This window comes from Aphis gossypii, chromosome X, assembly GCF_020184175.1.
Source record: "Aphis gossypii isolate Hap1 chromosome X, ASM2018417v2, whole genome shotgun sequence".
In the NCBI taxonomy this organism is placed as follows: Eukaryota; Metazoa; Arthropoda; class Insecta; order Hemiptera; family Aphididae; genus Aphis; species Aphis gossypii.
Genome location: NC_065533.1, coordinates 64,897,560 through 64,925,102, shown reverse-complemented (window position 1 = coordinate 64,925,102; position 27,543 = coordinate 64,897,560). Strand labels below are relative to the sequence as shown.

At 29.8% G+C, this 27,543-nt stretch overlaps 3 pseudogenes; all 3 read left to right on the top strand.

Moving 5' to 3' along the window:
- Positions 1 to 82: 82 nt before the first annotated feature.
- LOC126552145 (uncharacterized) lies at positions 83 to 26,908 on the top strand (annotated as a pseudogene).
- Positions 5,174 to 8,256, top strand: LOC126552144 (uncharacterized; annotated as a pseudogene).
- LOC126552146 (putative nuclease HARBI1) lies at positions 17,504 to 19,474 on the top strand (annotated as a pseudogene).
- Positions 26,909 to 27,543: the final 635 nt, after the last annotated feature.

The following is a 27,543-nucleotide window of genomic DNA, read 5'->3' as shown; positions in this document are numbered from 1 at the left end:
TAAATTAAAATTAATACTTATTTATAGGTAATTATATTTTCTTATCCTAACTTTTTGTGTACAGATATATTATTGTTGCAATATGTGGACGATTGTGGTATTTGAAATTGACAACACAGTTAATGTTGTGCCTAACTTTTGGTATTCAAATGGTATATGCCAATGGCCTAAGAAAAATCTTAGAACAGATACAAAAAACTTGATAAAACGTCGTTCAAAGCCTGATGAAGTAACTTTTAACAGTTATAAAGCACGTCCATTGCTAGAAAATATTGGTAAGTACTATAAGCGAGACTATATGCTTTCATTTATCGACATAATTAAAATTACTACATTGATATATATAATTGAAATCATAAATTTGTTTTAAATTTGAAGATAGTTACGTTGAAGCAGAAGCTAAAGCTATAAAAGGACAAGAATACTCTGAACTGTCTTCAAATGATGATGATAAAAACACTAGAAAATTCAGAAAAATAAAACAAACGTCTCCACCAATCACAAAAAAGTTTAAAGAAAAATCTCATCTACCAAAAATTCCTGTTTTTGATGAATCGGTGACAATAACTGATGATAATGATATTGGTAAGTATTTTTAATTGCATACATATCTAAAAATTAAATGATATAAGTTATAATACCCTTTGATAATCTAATTTTGGACATTATTTACTATCCTTATAAATTTTGAAATGTACTATTGCATCAGAATTCTATAAATAGTATCAAAATATGAATTTTGTTACAAATGGTTAGTATAAAAATTTCAAACTTATGTAAATACATAAGTTTGTATGCATTTTAGTAAATTAAAAAATATTTAGTAAAAAAAATCAACTTTTAAAACACATTTTCACATTTTTAAAAATAGAAGATAATAAAATGATGCCTTTTATATTATTATACTATGATGATTATATTATCTTTATGTAATAGAAAATAATCAGGCTCATTATTCACAAACAAATATTTTTAAGGTGGTACCTACTCATCCTTTTTGCATTAAGAGGCCGTTCTGGTAAAACTGAAACGTATACAACGGCCGAGAGAATGCGCTGTTAGGTGTTTTCGGGATCCGCAAGCACGCGACGTTTTAACCACGCCCACTACTAGTAGTCGGCGCCCGGCGGCCGGCCGATGATTTTGTTTGTTCGGGAGCCACGTTTATTATTATCTGAACCTTTGCCTATGACGGATCGCGCGTAAATATACACGTAAATGGTAAATGCAGCTGTAATAACCGCGGCTACCTAGTACCCATGCGATTTATGTTTAATACATTATTAGATACTTACTAATTATTTTAATGATAGTAAAATATGTTACATTCCAATAAGCGATAACAGTGTACATATTAATTATTTTGTAATAATATATAATTGATTGAAATACAACTTAATACAAATTAACTATTATATCATTAGACATTTTTTAAAAATTATATATCATTAAATAAGTATTAGTATTCATAGATAATAGATTAATAACATGAAATACCTAAAATACAAGAATATATATTTCTATTAATGAAATGTGATATTATGTACAAATTATCTAGGTATGTAAAAAGGTTACAATTACGTATACCTATTATTATTATAATTTATAAAAGTAATAACATAAAAAGTATAACACTATAGGTACGTACTATTGTACGTATTTATTTTAATGCCATAATAAAAAACCATTTGTAACGATTTAATAATAATAAATAGGTAAGTAACATAATATAGTTTATTGCCGTCAACTAATATAACAGTACAATTAATAAAATATAATTACAATATTATAACCAATATAATTTATACCTAGTTACAAATATAATTCATGTATATTATACAAATTTAAAAAAATAATTTCATTTGATATTAATACATATTTTTATTACTTAAATTTTAAATAAATATTTTTATATCTAATTTTGATGGTTTCAAACCATTTCATGCTGTAAATTTGGATAAATATTATGGGTTTTATTCTTATAACGTTGAACGTTTTTTATTTCTAACGAGTCTTCATCAAACTCTTTATTTTAATGTACATGTTTTTATTAGACTGAGATATTAATTTATGAGTACCTAATACTAGAAAAAAAACCCCTAAAAGCTTTGTACTCCATCCAAAAGTTTTATACAAAAAATGAATATTAATACCTGCATCGATGGTTGTAACTATTAATTTTGCAACAAAGAATATCCCCATTAGCCCCGACACAAAAGTTCCAACTGTCGTAAACCAGCCCCATAATTTGAATAGCTTATCTTCCACCATTTTTCCAAGTGTGTGTTCATCTATCAATATTTAAATTGTATCCTTGGTTTACTGTATCATAACCATGGTCTGTCTAACTAAATTATTTTTGACTGCGTCCACTTCTTGGGGTATATTATATGTTGTTGGAAGCTTTCATTGTATCTTTAGTATACAAGCCGGAATTCATTAAAAGTCTAAATTTTTGTATGCCCATGTCCATGCTGTATTTGGTTTCAATTTTGGTGGCGTTTTTATTTCCTGGACATCAGGGAAAAATCCATACCAATTACCATCTAAATTGAACGCAGGTGGATACATTGAATTACAATTAATTTGTGTTCCATATTTTTGCAAGGTATGTGTTTTTGGAGCCATATAGAATGTATGGTTGTTATACAAGACTGGTAATTCATTATAACATGAGTCTGTTTTAGTTACCTCGACTTTAACTTTTTTGCATTTGATTAAATAAATTATTTCAGCGTGCTTGATGGCCGTGAATCCAGGCCCTCCGCCCATAATATACGCGAACTCCGGAAGATTGTTTGAGGCTAATGTAAGCCTTTGCTGTAATAATTGTCGTTCAAGTGTACATTGCTTTTGTAATAAGTCATTATATAATGTGGTTATTGTTGATTTAAAAAAATTTTCAATGTATACAAATTTTGTATTTACATAAGCAATTAAATCAGTGTTTTGCGGAGAAATGGATTTTGTTTGAAAATTATTTAAAAACATGGCATCTGTAAGAATAAGTAATTGCATGTGTTCGGTTTGAATTACCGGGATTTCACAAGCGAATGTTTTTTTAATTTGTTTGAGAGCAAATACTATTTTGTCTGTCTCTACAATATATTATGTATATATACTCGAGTTGTCGTTAGTGATCGAGGTAACTAATGATGCTGGATCATCAAATAAAACAACGAAATCTTGTTCTTCGCAATTATAATGATTATTGCTCCATACGGTTTCGCCTTTAAATGTATCAACACCATAATTATCAGATAGTTTCATTTTTGTACCCGACGGAAGAATAAGGGTGTTATCTTTACTATTGGCTATTGCTGTACCTTCTGATAAATTTATTTTATATTTAGCCTGTACTATGGCGTTCTCCCATTCTCCTTTATTAGATTTAAAATTCGTCCCTTTACAATTTCCAAATCTGTCCAGTGATCCTGCTACAGTGTGCGAAACTAATGTTGTTTCATTTATTTGCAAATCCGTTACTATACCCCCTAGAGGAAAAGTATAGGATCGTTTTTGATGAATTTCCCAACATCGAGCATTTCCTAACTCAACAACATCGGAAAAATACCCTCCCTCTACTGATTGTGCATCTTCAAATACCGAGCATCTAGTTATTAAATAATCGACTGATATGAAACACGACTTAAAATGAACAGGATAGGTATCAATCCTCTGTAGTAATTGTATTCTTGGTACCTGTTGTGTTTTTGATGGTATTGGAAAATCGCAGTTGTCCACTTCTAAGCTATCAAATGACGTGACATTTTGAACAGGCCCATCACAATCGTACGCAATGAACTCGGATTCAGTGAAAGGTATAGTTGTAATTATGATAAGTATATATTTTTGATACACATCATGTGATCGGATCGGGTTAACCTATTATAAAAAGACAAAATTAAACAAATTAACCAAAAAAAATTAATGTTATTAATTAAATATTATAATAACAACTATACTATACTTTTTACCTTATACTTATACATTTAAACATAAATAAAACTAAATTATTATAATTAATATTTAATTATAATTAAAATATTTTAAAATAATATAATTTAATGTACATATTTGTAAATTTATTTAAAATTACACGTCAACCAACGAAATTGGGGCGAAATAAATAATTTATAAAATCTTATTTAAAAAAATCTATTTTATTTGTAAAGTATATTTAATTTGTTCATTATTAAAATATAGTAACAACCAAAATATAGGTTATAATGGTTATATTATATAAGTACACTAAACGACATAATTATTAAAAAACATGCATTTGATTTATAATTTTAATTTGTAATTTGTTATATTTGTTATTTCTTGGTTTTGCTATTTTTTTTTACTATTCAGTAAGAATATATAAATGTATGAGTTTTAGTGCATATTCTGTATACGTAATGTTGGGTATAATACAATAAGTATTCAGACTTACTTGAAAATAGCCGTAACACTGGTCTGGAACGTGAACTGATTTGATGCTTGTTGCTTTGATTCCTATACTGTGAATCTTCGGAGCTCCAGGAATGTAGAAAAAGTAGATTATGTACTTGTAATAAATTAACACTTTTTTTATTCGACAAAAATGAATGACAACGCGTAGAAACGATTTGAGATTATAAGCAAAGTATGGCAAAACGAATATAATAGGCCAGTATGTGTGCAAGAGACTGATGTACACGCCTAAGTGGACACTGGAACACTCGATATGAGATGATCTGTTTGGAGGGCTATATTTTATACAATTTGCAGATAGCTGCTTTAATCATTGGTAAATTGCTATTGTTATCATATGTTAATGTTTGTGTAGCTATTTATAATATTCTATTTAATTTTCAAAATAATTATGATATATCCTAATGTCATTAAATGTCATTACACTATTTAACCTTATCGAAACTTTTAAAAATGTTTGAATACACTTATTAAATCAATAGCAATATATTTAATTTAAGATATCAATAGGAAGTCTAAGGTCCTAAACTTATTAATCTAGACCAATTATAGATATGTCATGTATGATTATGCTTGTCTTTTTATGACAACCATTTTTACAATTATTAATCTTAGTATAATATGCGCGTAATATAAAAATATAATATTATAATACGCGTTTAATATTATACGCGAGTGAACACGAATCGCTGTTATACTTTTGTCGTTTTGTCATTTCGTGCTCATCATATTTTTTTTAACGTAAAATGGATCCATCGAAAAATAAAAATCGATATCAATCAAAGAAGTTATCGAAAAAAAAAAATCTGAGTTCTCGAATGAGGGACCTTTTTGGTATTCGCAGACAAAACAAGTATTTAAATAAAACATAAATAATTTTTTTTAATAATTAAATAAGAATATATTTTAATCTAACTTATATTATTTTATTTTAATTCAAGGGACAATACTGAAGTAATCGAACCTGTTGTGGAACCCATGTTTTTAGGTGCTGATAATCAACCACCATGTTCGTCAAGGGAAATAATAAGGTAAACTTTAAATCTTTTATGTATATTATACATTTTTATCTTTAAATAAATATAAAAAAAAAAATTGCTTTCAATAATTTTGACCATGCCAACAAATAATAAATAGTTTATAAATAATTAATTTTTATTTTAATTCAAGGCACAATTTTGAGGTAATCGAACCTGCAGTAGGAGAACCCTTTTTCCTAGGTGTTGATAATCAACCACCATGTTCGTCAAGGGAAACCATCAGGTAAACTTAAAATCTTTAATGTATTATACATTTTTTAAATGATTAAATGCATAACTTCAAATGCATCATATAAAAAAATATGCCTATGTATTTTTTTTATAATTTTAATTAGTTTTTAATTAGGTATATTATATAATATATATAGCTTATTTAACTTTTTAGTAGTAAAATAACCAAATCGGAAGACACTGAAGTTAATGATTTGATTACTGAAGAAACCTTATACAGCCATGATTTTTCTGAACAATCTAAATCTAGTAATCAATATGTTGAGTATGAAAACTCCGGTAGACGAATAGTAGATATGAATTACGTTTTTTATCAAATTAAAAATAGTAATCACAAAGGACCATTTGGTTGTTCATTTTTAAATATGACGTTTATTTCTGAAAAAAAACATGGATTAAGATCAACTTTTAAATTTTAAATGCGATATTTGTAATATTATTATGATTATTGAATCGGAAAAATCGAAACCGGAAACTTATTTACCAATTAACGAAGCCGCCGTTAGCGGATCACTATCAGCTGGAATTGGATTTACGCAACTGTCTGAATTGTGCGCGACAATGGATATTCCATGTATGGCGTCATGTACTTTTGTATTAGTTCAAGGATTTATTAACAATAGAATTCACGATGTAGCAGAAGCACAAATGAAAATCGCCGGTGACGAAGAACGTCGTTTAGCAATAGAAGCTGGAACAGTAGATGTTGACGGAATTCCTATGTGTACGGTTGTCGCAGATGGACAATGGTCTAAGCGTAGTTACAAAACTAAATATGACGCATTATCTGGAGTGGTAAGAAATGTAAATATACCGATTGTGTACATTTTAATATTACATTATTAATTTCAGGCAACAATAATTGGTTATAGATCAAAAAAATTTTGTTTGTGGGTATTCGAAATCGGTTTTGTATAATTTGCCAGAGAGCAAAAAATAAAAAATTACAACCACCTGAACACACATGTTTTTTAAATTGGAAAAGGGGTGCTACAAGTATGGAAGCTGATGGTATTGCTGACGGTTTTAAACAGAGTATACAAATGCATGGTCTAAAATACAATAAGCTAATAGGTAAGCTACTATCTACGTTTTTAAATCGTGCATATTTTTCAACTATATAATTTTAGTTAATTCCTAATAAATATATGAAAAAAAATTGTCTAGGAGACGGAGATTCTAGTGTTACAAAAAGACTAGCTGAAATAATGCCTTATGGCCCTAGACTACCTGTCATAAAAATAGAATGTCGCAACCATTTATTGCGAAATTATGGAACAAAATTAGTAGCTCTGACGTTAAATACTAAGTATCCGATTTCGTTGAGAAAACATATAAAATCAAACATATTACGATTTAGATTTTCAATAACTAAGGCAATTGAATATCGTAATAGCTTACATGGTCAAACAGACAATCAAAAATCAGTAGGCAAGTTAATTATTATAATTATTATTTATTTATTTATTTATTTATTTTTGATAAAATTATAAATTAACATTATTATTGTGTTAAACATTACATACATTATTATTTAAGGATTACGACAAGATATAAATAACAGTTTTCGACACATTTTGGGTGCCCATGATCGATGTGAATCATACTTTTGTAAGGGTCCACAAGCAAATGAAAAAAATATGATCGAAGATGCCGAAAGATCAGGGCTTGTGAGCGAAGTATCCCAAATAATATCTCGTTTAGTAGCGAATGTTGATAGTTTACTGATGAATGTTGACAACAACGTGTGTGAACAATTCAATAGTGTAATTAATAAATATTTAGCGGGTAAACGAATAAATTACTCTCAAAGAAATTCATATAATGCTCGAGTTGAAGCTGCGGTTATATCATGCAACTCAGGTGGAAAGTTTCTTCGGTTAATGCATAAAAATATAGTCAATGACATAAGTCCAGGTGAATAGTATATTAGTATGGCATTTTTATATATTATTATTCTAAACAAATAGTTATACCTAATATTCAAATAATATAATGATAATGATATTATTATAATTACACTTATTATTTTTACTAAAACTGATGATATGTATTATATTATTATATTATTATGTACTAGTACATGTTACTACTACTATAAATATATAATGTGTACCGAGTATAATATTATAATAGCCAATAGGTATACATTGTTATAATTCGTATATTATTTACACGAATCATTTACACAAAATGTATATTTTTTCTTTAGGAGAAATAGGAAAAAAAATGCTTGCTTCTAGTGAAAAGAAAAGATGTCGGCCAAAATCAAAAAAACTTCTTTTTACCGGAAATTCGGAAAAAAGGAATTATAATGGCCCGGATAAAGATTATGGTTTAGCTGAACCGTTGCCAGAAGATGGTATTTCAAAGAAGTATTAGAAAAAACAAAAAAAGATTTCATAAATGCATTACAGTTGAACAGTGAAGAACGAACGGCCATCGAAGAAAAAACAAGAGACCAGGCCAATTCTCAAATTTGGCATGTTGAACGTCGAAATCGGCTTACAGCTTCGAATTTTGGTCGAGTGTGTAAACTTCGACCAACAACATCATGCAAAAACACGGTTTATGACATTTTATATAGGAAGTTTTCTTCAAACGCGACTAATTATGGTAAAGATACTGAACCAGAAGCTATCGTCGCATTGGAAAACCAATTAAAAATTAAAGTGAATCCATGTGGACTTATTATTGATGAAAATTTTCCTTATTTAGCTGCTTCTCCTGGTAAAAATATTAAAGTACTTAATTACAAAAATATAAATGAAATTTAATAAAATTTAATGAAATATTTATTTATTTTTTATTATTTTTTTTTTAATATCTATAGACGGTATTGTCGATGGCGATTTTATTGTTGAAATTAAATGTCCATTTGGAGTAAAAGACACTAAGACATTTTTAGAAGCTATAAACAGTAAAAAGGTGTGTAGTAAAACAATTATTTTATTATTAAAATATGTAAAATGTTCTTATTGCAATACTTATTTAATTTCAGTTATCCTTCTGTCGTCTTAGTAACAACGGGAAAATGGAATTGAAATTAGATCACAATTATTACTACCAAGTTCAGGGACAGATGAAAATCTCCAAACGAAATTTTTGCTATTTTGTTGTTTATTCGGAAAATTGGATAGAAATTCAAACAATTAGTTTCGATGATTCTTTTTGGAGCGAAAAATGTGATTGAAAAGTTAAAAGTGTAATTTAACTTGAATTTTTAGATTTATGTAGTAATTGGATTTCGATGTAAAATATAAATACAACAAATTTTATTTTCAGTTTTTATACAGAATGCTTACTTCCAGAAATTGTCAATCCCCAGTACGGGAAAAGATTGTTGGTTGATGATATTATAGACCCTGAACATATTTTGGAAAATATAAAAAAAAAAAAATCAAAAATATTAAAGTAACAATATTATACTAATTATATTTAATTAATAACTAGATAGATTGTCATTTGTCAATATAATTATACAATAAATAATTTAAAAATTTTTGAATGCATATTAATGCTATCTGTGTTCTGTAATTATTTTTTTCATATCTTGAATTGGCTTCAATAGGACATAAGTTTATATATTATAATCAATCAATAATTAAATAAATTATCTGTGATAGATGTATTTATACTAATAAATTAATATAATATATACAAAATTTGGCTTTATAGTTTCTATAAACACTTTATATAATTAAATATTTAAGTCACTTATTATTTAAATTATTATAAGTTCTCGAATTATGTAATTAAGTTATGCATTAATTACGTAGTTGGTTAATTTATTCAACTGGCTTTTATTTATTCGTATGTACCTAAGGTATTTTTCGTCACCTATATAGATTTAAATTTCATATTTTATTTTTATGTTCAACATTGATAAAATTAATTTTATAGTACAATTTTCTTTAAGCTTATGTTAGTGCTGAAGTCGATAATAATAATTTATGATAGTAGGATCTTTATTATCTAATGATTTTCCCCGCACTAATGATATCGGCTATAATATACACCACGAATATGTCATATAAGTTCAGTTCAATTGTGAATCCCCGTGCGAGCACATTACGCGCGGTGTTATAAATAAAAAATATTATACAGTCCACTATTTTGAAGTGTTATTTTTTTTTACCCTTAAGTTAAGTTATACACAATAAAAATACTTAACATTTTGGTCCTAACGAACCGGATCGTTCCAGGAACAAGTGAATACTTTAATTACTTATTTCGGTAAAGTAAGGTAAAAGTTTTATTTAACACGTGCATGTCGCATCATTGGCGTTATATTCTTGGTGTACCCCGCGAAGTGTCAGTATCGTGCAGTGGTGCAGTAAGGAGAAGCAGATACGAGGATTGGCAGTGGTAAGTGAGCTCAAATTAATTAGGTGGCATTTATTCATATTTATTCCTATAGTTCCATTTTATTTGCCCATCGTTGTATAAAGCTAACATTTCAATATTCGATATTTCTAAACGAAAAACCCATCGTCAAGTAGTATGTGTTATAACAGCAGGTACCTACAATATAATATAGGCTATTAGGGAATTTTGTACTGCCGATAGCAACAAGATAAAACTAGCTATATTAGTAAATATTTAGTAACAATGGCTGATAAAGAGAACGAGATTTTAATGCGCACTACTCGACGAGGCCAAATAAAAGCTCAAATCACCAAATTTCAAACGTATGTATCAAGTTTAGCAGATAATGACAATCTGACGCAATTAAAGTTAAGAAAAGAAAAGATAGAACAGTGTTGGGAAGAATTTAATTTAATACAGAATGGCCTTGAGGCACTGATAGATAGTGCAGAACAAAGGCAGTATAGGGACGATTTTGAAAATGCATATTTCTCAGTATTAGCTGAGGCAGAAGATAAGTTATCGGTGCAGAAATATGCAAATAAGCAACCAAGTGCTGAAATAGAAAATATATCGATCCCAAGCCAATCAACAGTGAGTGCTCCGTTAATCAAAATGAGACCACTAGAAATACCTACGTTTACGGGAAACTTCGAAGAATGGTCTACATTTCAGGACCTGTTCAATTCAATGGTACATTTGAATTCAAACATAGCAGAGGTCCAAAAATTTGTGTACTTGCGAATGTATCTCTCGGGAGAAGCATTAGGTATGGTGCAAAATTTGGCTACTAATGCAGCAAATTATACTGTAGCATGGACAATGATAACCACTCGATACAATAATAGACGCATTCTTATACAATCGCACACAAAGGCGATTTATGAGTTAGAGCCTATTTACAAAGAGTCGGGATGGCGATTGAGAGCGTTAACAAATAATTTAAATATGCATATGCAAGCATTAAAGGCGCAAGGTCATGACCCAGAAGGATGGGGTGCGTTGTTATTGCATATAATATTAATAAAATTGGACCCTAGTACAATGAGAAAATGGGAGTCAATTGCAACTAAAGATGAGTTGCCCTCTATAGCGGACTTAGTAAAATTTTTACAGGAGCGGTGTCAAATACTAGAGGCAGTTGAAAATACAAAAAATTTATCAAGTCGCTATAATCAGCAAAGTCGTACTAGTGGGCGTAATCAAATCGAAAAGAATGTACAAAATAGTAAAAAGATTAATTCATTTGTTGTTACAAACCAAATGCAGTGTTATATGTGTAAACAGCCGCATCCGATATACGGGTGTAAAGAGTTTTTGTCATTAAGTACGGCAGAAAGAGTAAAGCAGGTAGACAAATTAAAATTATGCCGTAATTGTTTGAAAAATGGTCATACAGATATAGGTAAATGTGGATCAAAACGAACGTGTTCAAAGTGTAATCTAACACACAATACTTTATTGCACATAGATAAAACTACAAATGCACCAGTATTAAATGAATGTAAAGAAATATCAATCGCTACTCATACTGCACAAAACAATACGCGTGATCATGTACTATTAGCGACGGCAGAAATAAATATATTGAGTGCATGTGGTGAACCGGTTTTGTGCCGTGCGTTATTAGATAGTGGGTCGCAATCTAACTTCTTGACGGAAACAATAGTGCAGCGGTTAGGTAAAAAGAAAATCAAAATAAACAAATCAATAGTAGGAATTAATGAAGTCATAAATCAAGCATCCTATCAAATAAAAGCGGCCGTGCAGTCACGCATAAATACATTTAGTGTAAACATGGACTTTTTAATATTGCCTAAAATTACGGGAATGCTGCCCACAAAGCATATTAATAAATCAGATTGGTCAATACCATCCAATATAAGACTAGCAGATCCAACATTTTCAAAACCTGGAAAAATAGATATGTTAATTGGAGCTGATACATATTGGGAGCTCATGCGTGCCGGCAATTTTAGATTGTATGACGGTGGGCCGTTCTTACAAAATACAGCATTAGGATGGGTAATATCCGGAAGTGTACCAGAATGTGAATCGGATGTCGAATCCATCGCGTGTTGTGTGGCTAGTGATTATGATTATATGAATATCGATGAACGCATAGAGGCGTTTTGGAAAATTGAAGACTGTTCCGACAATGTTATAGATATAACATCTGAAGATGAAATATGTCGAAAGCATTTCAATGATAATGTGGCAAATGATTATCGCGGGAAATATATAGTCAAACTACCTTTTAAAAACAATGTTGAAAGCCTTGGAGAGTCGTATACGACCGCATTGAGACGTTTTTTGTCATTAGAGCGACGGTTAATGAAAAATCCACAACGTTATGATCAATATAAACAATTTATGAACGAGTATGAACAATTAAATCACATGGAGATTGTGCCAAACGAAATAGATAAACCAGTAAAATCATATTATCTGCCGCACACGTACGTAATGAATGAGAGCAGTCGGACTACCAAATTACGCGTGGTTTTTGATGGGTCGTGTAAGACTGATTCAGGTTTATCATTAAACGACGTATTGTATAAAGGGCCTGTGTTGCAAGATGATTTAATTTTAATTGTTATTCGTTTTCGTACTCATCGTTATGCATTTTCAGCGGATATAAAGAAGATGTACAGGCAAATATGGGTAGACAGTAATGACCGTGATTATCAACGTATATTATGGAGAGATAAAATTAATGAGCCTATAAAAACGTATCGACTATGCACAGTAACGTACGGTACAGTACCGGCTAGCTTCTTATCGGTTGCATGTTTACAATTAACAGCGTCTGGAAGCGATGTGCCATCAGATATATCACAAATAATACTAAATGATTTCTGCGTAGACGATTGTTTGACCGGCGCCGCGTCTATTCCGCAAGCAATCGACCTACGTGACGGGTTAATTCGGCATTTAAATAACAATGGTTTTGAGTTAGATAAATGGACATCAAATAATTCAAATTTACTTAAAAATATTCCAAATCCCAACGAGAACTCAATATATTCATTGGATATGAGCGACAAAGTAATTAAAACCTTGGGTTTATTCTGGGACGCGGTTACCGATTGTTTTGTATATAAGGTACATTTACCGGAACATAATAATAGAATAACAAAGCGATATATCTTATCAAATATTGCCCGTCTATTTGATCCGCTTGGGCTGTTAGGACCTGTTATTGTAGTAGCAAAACTATTAATGCAATTATTATGGAAACAGAAAGTTAATTGGGACGATGACCTTTCTATAGAAATTAAAAATAAATGGATAAATTATATTAATGATTTAAAAAAGGTAAACAATATAAGCGTTCCACGATGGCTACAATGTGACAACGAAACGAAGGAAGTAGAAATACACGGATTTTCCGACGCGTCATGCGTTGCATACGGTGCCTGTGTATATATGACGTGTACTAAAAGTGATGGTGAGCGTACTTCACAGTTAGTATGCGCCAAATCGCGAGTAGCCCCTCTCAAAAGTCTATCTATTCCTCGTTTAGAACTGTGCGCTGCAGTACTTCTTTCAAAATTAATTAAAAAATTTGTACCGTCGTTGAGACTTAAAATCAACCGTATTTGTTTGTGGACGGACTCAAAAGTTGTTTTATCATGGATAGCTTCTGAAGCCTCGCGCTGGAAAATCTTCGTTGCGAATCGAGTTGGGGAAATTCATAATCTTACCTCAAACTATTCTTGGGGATATGTTAATACGAAAGAAAACCCAGCAGACGTATTATCAAAAGGATGCGCTATTCAAGGGTTAAAACAAAATTCGTTATGGTGGCGAGGTCCAGAGTGGTTAACTACGGAAATACAAGAGCGCTCACCTGTAGATAACATTGACACAGACAATATTGCTTTATCAGAAGAGAGAAAAGTAATGACGTCATTAATCACCACAACACAGAACACGGACAATTATTTTATTAGCGTGTGCGAAAAATATTCGAGTTTAACAAAGTTTCAGCGAATATTGGCATACGTATTACGGTTTACATATAATATTGACTCGATAAAACTAAATCGATTACAAAATACCGGTCTTTTGACTGTAAAAGAAAAACAAAATGCATTAGTTAAATTTATAAAAATTTTACAAAATAAATATTTTCCTAATCAACAAATGAATAAAAAATTATCATCGTTAAATCCGTTTATAGATAGTAGCGGTCTTATAAGGGTTGGTGGTCGGTTAGCCAATGCAAGTGTTTTAAGTTATGATCATCGTCACCCTATAATAATTCCATATAATACTCATTTTGGCACTCTTATTTTTAGACATGAGCATGAATTGTTACTACACGCGGGTCCTCAGGCAATGTTGGCCAACGTGCGACTCACGTATTGGCCAATAAACGGGCGTAGAACAGCGCGAAAAGTTGCTCATGCTTGTGTAACATGTTTTAAAAATAAACCGAAAATACTCGAACCTATTATGGGAAATCTCCCGAAACTACGTGTAGATCAGCCAATGCGAAGTTTTGAAAATGCAGGCGTAGATTATGCAGGCCCTATAATGATGAAAATCAATAGTCGTCGTAATTCGCCGTTACAAAAGGCATATGTTTGTATATTTGTGTGCCTAGCTACTAAAGCCGTACATATTGAGTTAGTATGCGACCTAACCACCGATGCATTTATAGCTGCATTGACCCGATTTATTTCGCGTCGCGGTAAATGTAAAAATATGTATTCGGACAACGGAACCAATTTTGTAGGTGCGAATCGAAAATTATGTAAATTAACAAAGCTATTAACTTCAACGGCTCACAAGGAACGTGTATCTAATGCAATAGCGTTGAAAGATATCACCTGGCATTTTATACCACCAAGATCGCCGCATTTTGGCGGATTATGGGAGGCTGCCGTTAAGGCCATGAAAAAACACCTTAACCGTACTGTTGCAAATTCACATTTCACTTACGACGAACTTTATACAACATTAACGCGAATTGAGTCATGTTTAAATTCGCGTCCTTTGACACCTCTTTCCAATGATCCTTCCGACCTCTCCGTGTTGACTCCTGCCCACTTTTTAATAGGGAGCTCACTACAAGCCTTACCCGAGTCGAGTTGCCTAGACGTACCAACTACCCACTTGAACCGATGGCAGCGTGTGCAACAGGTAGTTCAACAGATTTGGGCAAGATGGAGCAAGGAGTACCTGTGTCAGCTCCAGCAGCGTACCAAATGGTTATCGTCCAAAGGGGTCTCACTCAAGATTGGTACATTGGTGTTGATAAAAGACAATAACCTTCCCCCGTTACATTGGCAGAGAGGACGAGTCGTTGATATCCATCCAGGAAATGACGGAGTTATACGCGTGGCTACTGTACAAACTATTGCAGGCCAGGTAAAACGGGCAGTACGACTACTTTGTCCTCTTCCTACGGTGGAAAGTGCATGTGAGGTATCTTCAATATAAAAAATATGATTTTTTTTTTGTGTATGCAAATTATTAGCATTGCAAAATTATTTTATTTATATAATATGTCCAATGTTTGAGTAACGTATTTGTATTTATTCTCTAATTATAAATAAGAAAATGTGTTAAAAATTATTTTGCTATTATTTTTTTTTATATTATTTGTTTTTATTAACTATTTTTATTATGATGTTATTTATAATTATTTAATATCCACTATCAGACTTCAGTCCTATTATTGTATTTATAAATATCATAGTGTATACTTTCGTATGTTATGAGTTGTAATGCGGGTATATCTGTAATTAATTATCATTATGTAATTTAATATTTATTCAAGTTCTTTTATTATAATATGTTCATTGTAGACTTTGAAACTGTGTTTCAAGGTGGGCCCTATGTTAGTGCTGAAGTCGATAATAATAATTTATGATAGTAGGATCTTTATTATCTAATGATTTTCCCCGCACTAATGATATCGGCTATAATATACACCACGAATATGTCATATAAGTTCAGTTCAATTGTGAATCCCCGTGCGAGCACATTACGCGCGGTGTTATAAATAAAAAATATTATACAGTCCACTATTTTGAAGTGTTATTTTTTTTTACCCTTAAGTTAAGTTATACACAATAAAAATACTTAACAGCTTAAAAAAAGAATTATTCAAATCAAATTATAAAAGTGTTATGTGAGTTTATGTAAAATATGATGTGCAGAATAATAATAATATACGAAATATAAAATTCGATATCGGTTCTATGAAAAAAATAAAACAAGATTTAGATATTGTATTATTCTGTCATCAATATTTAATTGTTTTCGTATTGTGTATAATAATTATTTATAGACAGTGAGCGGCTCAGCCGCGATATGAAAACCAGTTTTGACCTATGGTGCGGTATGGCTGCAATAGTGCGCGGGGTGGTGGTATGAACGTTGTTCTCGAAGGCTGCCGCTATACTAAGCAGAGCAGCACATGACGACTGTAAATTTCTAAATTTCTTACAAAAACATGCTTTCGTACTTCCCATTTTCCTCAGCTCTCGTTAGTCGTAGAAACATAATTTTTTCACCAAAATAATCCTGAGAAGTTCTTCTAGATAACTACGTTCCAGTTTTTTGATATCTATTTTTGTCTATTTTATATAATTTTTCAAAAATTTGAAAAAAAATGAAAATTTCAAATGCAAATATTATCGGTTTGAAAAAAAAATTTAAAAATCTGGAACGCAGTCAGCTAGAAGAACTTCTCAGGATTATTTTGGTGAAAAAATTATGTTTCTACGACTAACGAGAGCTGAGGAAAATGGGAAGTACGAAAGCATGTTTTTACGGTCGAATTTCGGGTACCAGAACGGCCTCTTAATTGTACAAAATTATACCTTACACTTATTATGTTTTTATAAATAACTCTAGCTGGATCAAGTGATTATGATTCCGATGTGGAGAAATTATACGTCACAAAAACTAAAGAAAGTACTGTTCCTTTCAGTCAATTATTTAATAATAATAGTTATTATAACACGTCTCCAGAAAATGGGCTGTATAACATTGACCACATTGATCACCAAGAACCATCAACATCGCAAACTGCTGTCTCTTATGGTTCAGGAAGTAAAAAAAAAAAAAACACATCACACTTCTAGTTCTGGGGGTCAATTCTTGAAATCGTGATATAGTTTGTCGCGTGCGATAAAAATTTTATCGCATGAAATTAAATAATTGGTATTCTTGAAAAGATGTATGACTTTAGTCGAATGAAAAACATTCGACTGTTTGTCGACTGGGTAAAAGTCGGTGACAAACATTAGTCGCATGATAATGTGTGATAATATGTGATATGTGATATTGTAACAGTAGTATAGTTTCAAATAATTGATTATAATTTTCCGAAAAATTCATTTTAAAATTACAAACAGTGAAGTTTTGTTTACGATAAATTAAATAACCTTTAATTTTATAAAATGGCTAATTTTGACGAAATGGCTATGTTGTTTGCAATTAATAATGTTGAAAATCATGAACACTTACTTAATGAACGACAAACGCGAATACCTGAGATGATTTCGGATCCATTTCTTCTAACAGACCGATTATTTATAAACAATTTCAGACTTTCTAAAAATCTTGTTAGAAATATTATTGAACTCTTACAAACTCGTATAGTTTCAAAAGACCGTTCTTCTGCAATTGATTTGAATACAAAAGTGAGTGAATATAATATATAAATTGATATTATATTTGATGACTTCAGACTTTGTAAAATGTAAATTATAGTGATAATACCTTAACATAGTTATTTATTTTCTATATTTATTTAGGTCTTAGTTACATTAAACTTTTTGGCTACTGGCTCATACCAGTCTCCAATTGGAAACAGTCGGTTTGCAGCTTTATCACAACCAACTGTATCACGTTGTATTAGCGAGGTTGTAGAAGCACTTAACCATCCTGAAATATTCAACGAATGGGTGAAGTTTCCAAAAAACCTGAATGAACTCACAGAAATCCGCAATGAGTATTTAGTCCATTAATTTAAAAAAATGTATGTATTTATTTTGTAATAAGTAATAAGTTTATTGTTCAATAATAAAGGTTCTACAGAGAAACTGGATTTCCAGGAGTTATAGGTTGTATTGATTGCACACACATAGCAATTGTATCTCCTTCGACCAATCTAAATTTAAACGAAAATCAAAACCCTGAACATATCTATGTAAACCGTAAAGGATACCATTCCATAAACGTTCAATTGGTAATTTTTCAAACCTTATTATAGATCTTTCTTCTTAAGGATTGCTAATACAATGTTATAATATATTATAAGTATTACTAATAAACTGTGTCTATTTTTTCCAACATACCTCTTTGAAGTTTGTTATTATATATAAGAAAAAATAATTTTCGGTGGGCTAATTTTTTAGATAATGCATAAAATAAAGAAATGTATTGTTGTAATAAAAAATAATATCAAAAATGTTAGGGGGCTAAAAAACAAAGGATTCCTTCTGAAGCTTAAATGTGTATTTAAATAAATAATAATTTTAATTCATCTCAAATTCAGATTTGTGGTTCAAAATTAAGAATTTTGAATGTTATGCACGATTTCCTGGCAGTACCCATGATACACATATATGGAACAATAGTTTGGTCTTACCAGTACTTCAGGAACTATACAGACGCAATTATGACAACTTTTATTTATTAGGTAAAATAATCTTCTCTTAACATCTTATTTAAAATATAAATAAATAATGTGTTTAAACATAAGTATTTGAATACTTGAATTTAAATATATTTGTGGTAATTTTAAATACTTTTATTAAAGTAATTAAGACACTGTTCTAAAGTACATTTTTAAAGTATTTTGCTTACATTAAAATATAATGAGTGTATTTTTTACAACTAACGTGTTATAATTAATGGTTTATTTGTATAAAAAATATCAGGTGATTCTGGATATCCCTTGCGGCAATGGTTATTGACACCTATAACCAATCCTACAACAGATGCTGAAAAATTTTTCAATACAAAACAAATGTCAACCAGATGTATTATTGAACGTTGCAATGGGGTGTTAAAAATGAGATTTAGGTAACAATGGTTTTACATTTTATTGTTTTACATATTTTTTATCCAATAACTTTGATTTTTTAAGGTGCTTATTAAAGGATAGAATACTACATTACAAACCAGAAAAAGCATCGTCCATAATAAATGCGTGTGTAGTTCTGCATAATATGTGTATCGCAAACAATGTTCCTATGATATATGAACACGATATTGAGGAACATGACAATTTAGGTATGCTGGGAGACCAAGAAATATTGGCAGATAACAATCGCAATATAGAGTTGACTCTTGGGAGACAACAGCGAGATAAAGTTGCAAGATACCTTTTTCATAGACATAGCGTATAAAATAAAGTAATTTCCATTGTATTTAAAAACATGCATACTTTTTATTTTTAATAATTAATAATAAATATATACAATAAATATTTGTTATTGAAAATACTTTTACGCTGTTTTTTATTCCTTCTTTTGGTCATTTGTTAAAAGTATAAGTAACAATATAAAATAAAAATAAACAATATTTAGTAATAACAATTTTTATAACTAATTATAACAAATAATAAAATAATAACCTTTTTAACTAATTTCTCTGGTAAAGTTAACAAATAAAGTTTTTATAAAATACAGTTCAGTCTTTAAAATTCTGTTTTCAGTCATTTTTCTGTTAACTTGGTCAGTAATGTTCCAAGAGTGGTTCCAATGTTTTTCAACAACACATTATTTTCTTCCAAAAGTTTAATTTTTTTTTTATAGTAGGATTCTTTTAAATCATATTTCCTCTGTGCTATATCTCCCAACCTAGTTGCAGCTATATTGCTTTCACCCAAACAAGTAGCAGTAGTCTTTTTTCTTTTGAGATCTATAGTAAAATAAATTTAAAAGTAATAAAAACAGACGATTATTGAATATATGGAATATTAACTGTAATATTATAAATTATGTATTAATGTAGGTAGGTATATGCATAGGCAGAGTTATGAAGGATTTAAGTGAGACTTAAGAGAATGTCCACGTAGATTACAATTTGTATTTAACGAAAAATAATGTTGTAGTATGTACTTAATCAAAATTAATAAATTAAAATAATAATATTTTTGTAAATAATCGATTTAATAATTCTATAATATGTAAAAATACCTAATAGTTTTGATGTAGAAGTAAAGAATTGTTTTTATAAAAATAAATCGTCCTTTATTTTTTAAATTACAATTTCCCCCCTCCCTCTGTAAAAAGGCTGGGGACGTCCAGGTGCAAATGTGAGGTATGAAGAATAAAAACTAAAAATTTTACCTGGTTTAGGTTTAGAAGCAAATATTGATGCCTGTTCTTTATTAGGATTCTCGTTGACTCTAGTGATATCTGGTATAGGTGCAATGGCTGACTTGATTTTAATGCTATTGGCAGGTACAATGATTGATGGATGATTATAAGTTTCATAATCATTGGCTGCAATAATATAATGAAAAACAATAAGAATAAGTCTTTTTTTTAGATACAAGCATTATATTTTCTACTTATAAAAACAAAATTATAGGTAGGCATAATATTTACTAATTTTTGTATAAATATTTTTAATTTTACATATACATACATTCATTATACACATCAATGTATTCTTCAACGCATAATTGATCATTATCTAAAATCAGAAACATTATCATTCATTAACCAATGAAGTAGATAATATGAAGAACTATATGAATGAACTATATTAATTATTAAAAATTTACCAAGTATATCATTTTCAGGATCTTCAAAAATGAATTCTACGGTTGATTCTGCAGTATTTTCATGACCACTCACTAATGATGGACTAATCAAAGAGAGTGCATCCTTTTGAACATCATTCAGCTGAATGTCACAAGTTGGTCCACCCCCAGTACCTCCAATGTGTCTCTTTATAGCCGCTGCTTTTGTTTTTGTGGTTGATCTTGTAGTATCTTGTGGTATCTTGCCATGTCTAAAAATTAAAACAAGTGAGTCAACACTTTAGTGTAAACTGAAGATGGATAAATTCACAATACTATCATATTGTACACTTATAATCATATACAAAGAACCAAAATCCCCAAATTAAGTTTTCTTAAAATTGATTCCATTTAGGTTGATTTGGATGAGTTAAGTGATTTTTTTATGGAAATGCCAATTTCTTCCTACTTGGCGTTGGTTCTAATATATTGAAATATTATTAAGGCCTCACAGACCATAATATTACAAATCATATATTAAACCAATTCAAATTCAAATCAGTACAAGTAAAATCATACATTTTTAATTTGACCATACAGGATTAAAATATTCATAGTACATTATTTCATAATTATTTAAAGAACCATAACTATCCAATTACAGAATAGTATAGAGGTAAACAAAATGTAATACATTATTAATAAAAGTGAAAATTAATATTCTCTTGCAAGCTACATTTAAGTATTAAATTAAGTAGGCAACTTACTTTTTTCCATTTATCTCCGCTCTTCTCTGCTCCTGGCAAAGCGTTAAGTTGATCTGCAATTATTTGCCATTTATGTTTAGCAGTTTTTTGGGTAAATGTAGGTGTAAATTTACCGGCGCACAATAATGGATCTTTGGCCATAAGATCAACCAAAGATTTCATTTGTGATTGAGTTGGCCTTGATTTAGACATAATAAATGTAGGTAATAAATACTATGAATAAATAACAAATAGGAATACTATAACAACTACGGACTAAAATAGTTCACAGTCGGTGCAAAATAAAATAATTTAACTATTTTGTAGGAACTAAAATAAAGTATTAATTGACTATATTAAGGAATGTCAAAGTAAATATTGTCCGTGATAAAAGATAAAATTTATTATTTTAAATTTGTTTGAGGTTAAAATCTAGATTTTCTGTTATTACCACAGTGGTTCATTCGATTAATTTATCGCATGCGACAAGTGATAAAATCTTATCGATTTCGGTTCAAGAATACCGATTATATGTCGCATGCGATAAGAATTTGTCACTGTCGACAAAATGTATGACTTTTGTCGCATGCGAGAATTAGTCGTATGATTTCAAGAATCGGCCCCCTGATCAGTTAAATAAAATACATGATTACACAGTCCAGCCAATAATTTCACCGTCTGCAAGAGCTAAATTAGCTCTTTGTAATTACGTAATTAATAATGAGAACTGTGTTGATAATAAAATCAACTTAGAAGACAACGACGTTAATATAGTAAATGTAACTGATATAATATCTAACCACGATACTTTGTCTCTCAGAAACTTAAATGATATTAGCTCTAATAATGACGTCAATGATTCTGTTGTGCATGAAAAGGTCGACTGCAACGATAATACGTTAACAGATTATTCACAAACGCCAGAAGAAAAAAATTATTTTAGTGAATCTGAACCTAAAAAACGAAAAAAAATAGCCGAACCAAAGGAATGGGACAGAAATAAAGCAAAAATACTGCGTATGAAAGGTTCTGCGTATTTGGGTTATAGAAGAGAAAATCCGAAGAACACTAAAAAAATATTACATGACGTAATGCGAAAATCGAGGAAGATGGGAGCCACATGCAATTCTCCAACCTGTAGATGTTGGAAAAATAGACATTGTAACACAATATCTGAAGATGAAAGGGAACAAATGTTCAATGAATTTTGGAAAGAAATAAATTGGGAATCAAAGAAGATGTTTGTTTGCTCAACTGTAGACATTTTGGAAACAAAACAAAAAACAGTTGAAGGCACTAATTCCAGAAGAGGCTCAAGTGTTTTTTACTTTCTACGTATAAACGGAAAAAAAGTACCAGTATGTCAGTCAATGTATCTTAGTACACTAGGCTTAAAAAAATCTGAGGTCCGATATTGGATTCAAAATTACAAAACTACTAACCTTCCCACTATAAAATGCAATTCATTTATTGATGACGATGAAAACAATGAAGAAGATAACGCCTTAGAAGAAGATAGACCAATAGTGAAAAAATCATTCCAAAAAATAGTTACATTGCAACATTTTTTTGACTCTTTGCCTACACTACCATCGCATTATTGTAGGAAGACGTCTAAAAAGCTTTTTCTTCAAACTAATGTCAAGTCTTGGACATAACTCTACAATATGTATATAGAAAAGTGTAACAATGATTCTGAAGAACCAGTTTCCAGGCATACGTTTGATCGCGAGAAAAAAGGGCGTAATATCGACATTTATATTCCTAAAAAAAATCGCTGTGATACATATACAAGTTTTGAAAACAACCACGTAAATAATGAGCAATATGAAAAACACCTCAAAAGAAAAGAATCAGCCCGTAATGAAAAGCAAAAAGATAAAGATGCTGCGAAACAAGAAATGTGTCATACTATCTGTTGCGATCTGATGGCTGTACAATGTGTTCCTAATATAAGAGCCTCTTCTGCTTACTATAAATTAAAATTGACAGCTCACAACTTTACTGTTTATAACTTGGCTACACATGACGCCATGGCATATTGGTTTGATGAATCAGAATGTTCAATGTCTGCTTCTGTTTTTGCATCATGTCTTGTTGACTATCTATGTCAATTACTTGATCAGTCAATGAGAACTATAATTGTGTACTCTGATGGCTGTGGTTATCAGAACCGCAATTCGATACTTTCAAACGCGTTGCTTCATCTGAGTGTTGACAAAAAAGTAACTATAATCCAAAAGTATATTGAAAAGGGACACACTCAGATGGAGTGTGATAGTGCTCATAGTACGATTTGTCGGAGCTATAAAAATATTGATGTTTATCTTCCAAGCCAGTATTCTATTCACACAATAGCTGCAAGGAAATTTCCGAAGCCGTATCGTTCAAGACTTTTGGACCACACGTTTTTCAAAGATTTTTCAATAGCAGAAATGATGGTTTACAAATCAATAAGACTCCCGGTTATCCCGATGTCCCGCATCGCCCAGGTGATCCTACAGTGAATGAGCTTCGTTGGATTCAGTACGAACCTACTGGTCTGATATACTACAAAATCAATTTTGAAGACGATCTTCAGCTACTTCCCACCAGACCTAAACATGTTACCAAATTCAATTCATTTCCAAAATTATATGAATCGAGACCTACTATACCAAAAGATAAGTGGACTGACTTACAATCATTAAAGGCATTTATGCCATCACACATCCATGCTGTTTACGACAATTTAATTTGTGAAGATGAGAGCAAAAGAACATTAAAACGTCAACAAGCGGCAGAAAAGAAAAACGAAAGCCAAAAAAATTTAAAGAAAGTTACCAAAAAAGGAAAACTCAATGAGACATTTTAAGACTGACTTTAATACACAAATTGTTATGTTTTTTTTATTTTAAAAATTGTTATTAGTCAAGAAGACGTATTATTATTATTTTTTTTACTAAGCATTTTTATATTGTGTTATACAACTGTTAAATATTTTATAATGAAAACCTTCAAACTCATTATTTTCGACACGAGGAGTGTTTTAATGTTATGTTTTATTTTATTTAGAATTTTCTGTTATTTTAATATTAAAAGAAGTGTTTTAATGTTATGTTTTTTTTTTAATTCTATTTTGTTCACTATTAATTAAAAATGTATTATAAAACAAGTAACAACTATTAAACAGTATTAACTATGTTAAAATTTGATTAGTTTTTTCCTTCTGTAACATAACCTATCTAAATAAAATTTACATGACAACACCACATATCTCAAGTACTTTGGTTAATTTATTACTTTTTTGTTGTTTTTTAGTTAAAATCACAACAAAAATGCTTAGTTTAAGTACCTAAATATGTTGAAATAATCAAAATGTACCACCAATTACACAGAATTTGTTTTTTTTGTTCTCCTGTAAAATTGATAAAACTGAGATAGGCGGTGTTGCTTCTTAAGCGACGTACCTAAATAAATCTGCAGATGAAAGTGATCAAGGTATTTTTATTATATATAATATGTTATATATATAGCTATCTAAACATTTCAGGTTTAAAAAATTGTTTTTATTAATTGTTTCTCAGCATTCAGAAAATGTGTTAGGCGGTCTTTGGCCAACCTAAACTATGATACAGAACATTTTCATAAACGGTTTGATGCTCAAGAATCATTACTGGAAAAAATTTTAGCCAAATTAGATTCAAAAGGGTCAGCTATGGTCTCTAATAATGATGACTATAATAATGATGTGGATTTAGGAGTTATCGACAACGATGAAGATTTAAACAATATGGAAAAAAAACTAATTAATGATAAACCATATAGAAATGCAGTGGTATGAATGTTTAGTATAATATATTATTAGTTATAGTCATTATTGTTAGTGGTGCGTATACCGTATAGTTTATAATTTACTCTATATTGTATTATTATAGCTATACAATATTTATGTAGGTAGGTATACTCCAAGCTTTCAAGCAACTACCTTTTTTATACTACATACTTTTTTTTAATGAATATGTTAACAATTCAACACTATATTAGCCTATATGGCCTATATGATTCATTAATGATTTATAACATAATTTTTATTATATTTTACAACTTATTTTCCACAGAAAGTAGATATAGTGTATATCACTTTTATTATATAGTAATTATTACTCGAGTAAATACATGATATTATTATTATTTAGTCTTAATCATAAAGGTCATAGTTTTTTTAATGTTGTCGGGGGGGGGGGGGCTCTGAAAGAAATTACGGTACTATTACAATTATTATAATAATGTCTACATTAACTACACTACTTAATTTATAACATATAGGTGATAAAAATATTACTTTTCAGATTATATTACTATCTCGTTTTGTGGGAAATACATTGCCAGAAACAATACGGAAAATAATGCAGCGTCTGTTCTTTCAAAATATTCTTTTGTCGGATTTAAGGGCAAACATCAGTTTTCAACTTTGCAGTGTTGTTCCATCATATATGGTAACAATTATTTGATAATATATCATCATAATATACAAAATGTGATATTTTAGAAATGTATAGTATTTTAGCTAGATATATTATTTAGCACTAGATCATACACATCAGTATATATTATCATAGTCATTGCTATTGGTTGTATAATTGTTATGAATGTGACATAATATAAACTTATAAGTACCTTAAAAATAAAAACTATATTCACTTTGAATTTGAGGTGTGATCTAATTTTTTGTTTGCTATTCTATAAGGAAATTACTATAATATAAGCACACTAATCATTCACTTCCTTCAGTCTTAAAACCTTTAATGTATAAACATAATAATTAGTTATGTATCATAACTGCTAGAATTAATACTTTTTTATTTTTATATTATGAACCCAAAGTTGGTTTGAATATTTTGAAATATAATTATACAGGTATTATTTATTATAAATAATACTATATTATAATATTTTTTATAATCATTTAAGTTCAGGTATAAAATTGAATAACATGTTTTCAAATATCCTGTGTTTCAAAACTTTTGTTATATTATTATAAACCAATTTAATAACTAGACTGACTATATAAATTATTTAAGTAATAAAAGTTCAACATGTTAGCGTTGTATTCAAATACATTATATATTAATATAATAAAATTACTTTATAGATATTGTTCGTAAAATGAAAAAGTTTAAAGATACGTCTAACATTGATATTGAAAAACCCATTAAGAACTGGATGGCCCAAGCAACACCAAGAATGAAAAAAATGGCTGAAAAATCTCTGCAGACTAATCACGATGATCATAATTCAATTGATAATAATACTTGAACTATATATATATTTGTATATTAGCATACCTATAAGATTTTATTAAAACATTATTTATACCTTATACTGCAGTGTTTTTATTATTTTATTCAAATGTATGTATACTATTAATATACAGTTATAAGAACATATTTAAGTTTTTGTTTAAACATAATATATTCACTTGCAGTATAGTTAATTATTTATTTTATTATGTGATACATTTTTTTTTAAACTGCAGTATGTGTTTACTTAAACACATATTTGTTATTATCATATAAGATATTTTGTTAAAACATTATTTATACTTACTGCAATATTTTTATTATTTCATTATAATATATGAGATTATTTATATTCAAATTATTAATATATATTTATCAAAATATATTCAAGATTTTACGGGTGTGAAGTTGGGTGACTAAAGCTAGGTGACTATTTTTCGGACGAATAATGATAAGAAAGACCGAATACTGGGTTGCATTAAAATGTATAACAGGCGCAAAACGTTTCCAACCTCTTTCTAACATCCGCCAACCACAAGATAGCGCTATGTTAATGATTTTAGAGTTAAAAGCACTTTTCCATCACAATATGGTACAGGCTAAAGTCGCCAGGTGACTGTTTTCCGTACTACGCGTGACGAGCGTCCGTCCGTGGTTTTTAATTTTTTTCGTCGTGTTCCCCGGGGAGTCGCACGACT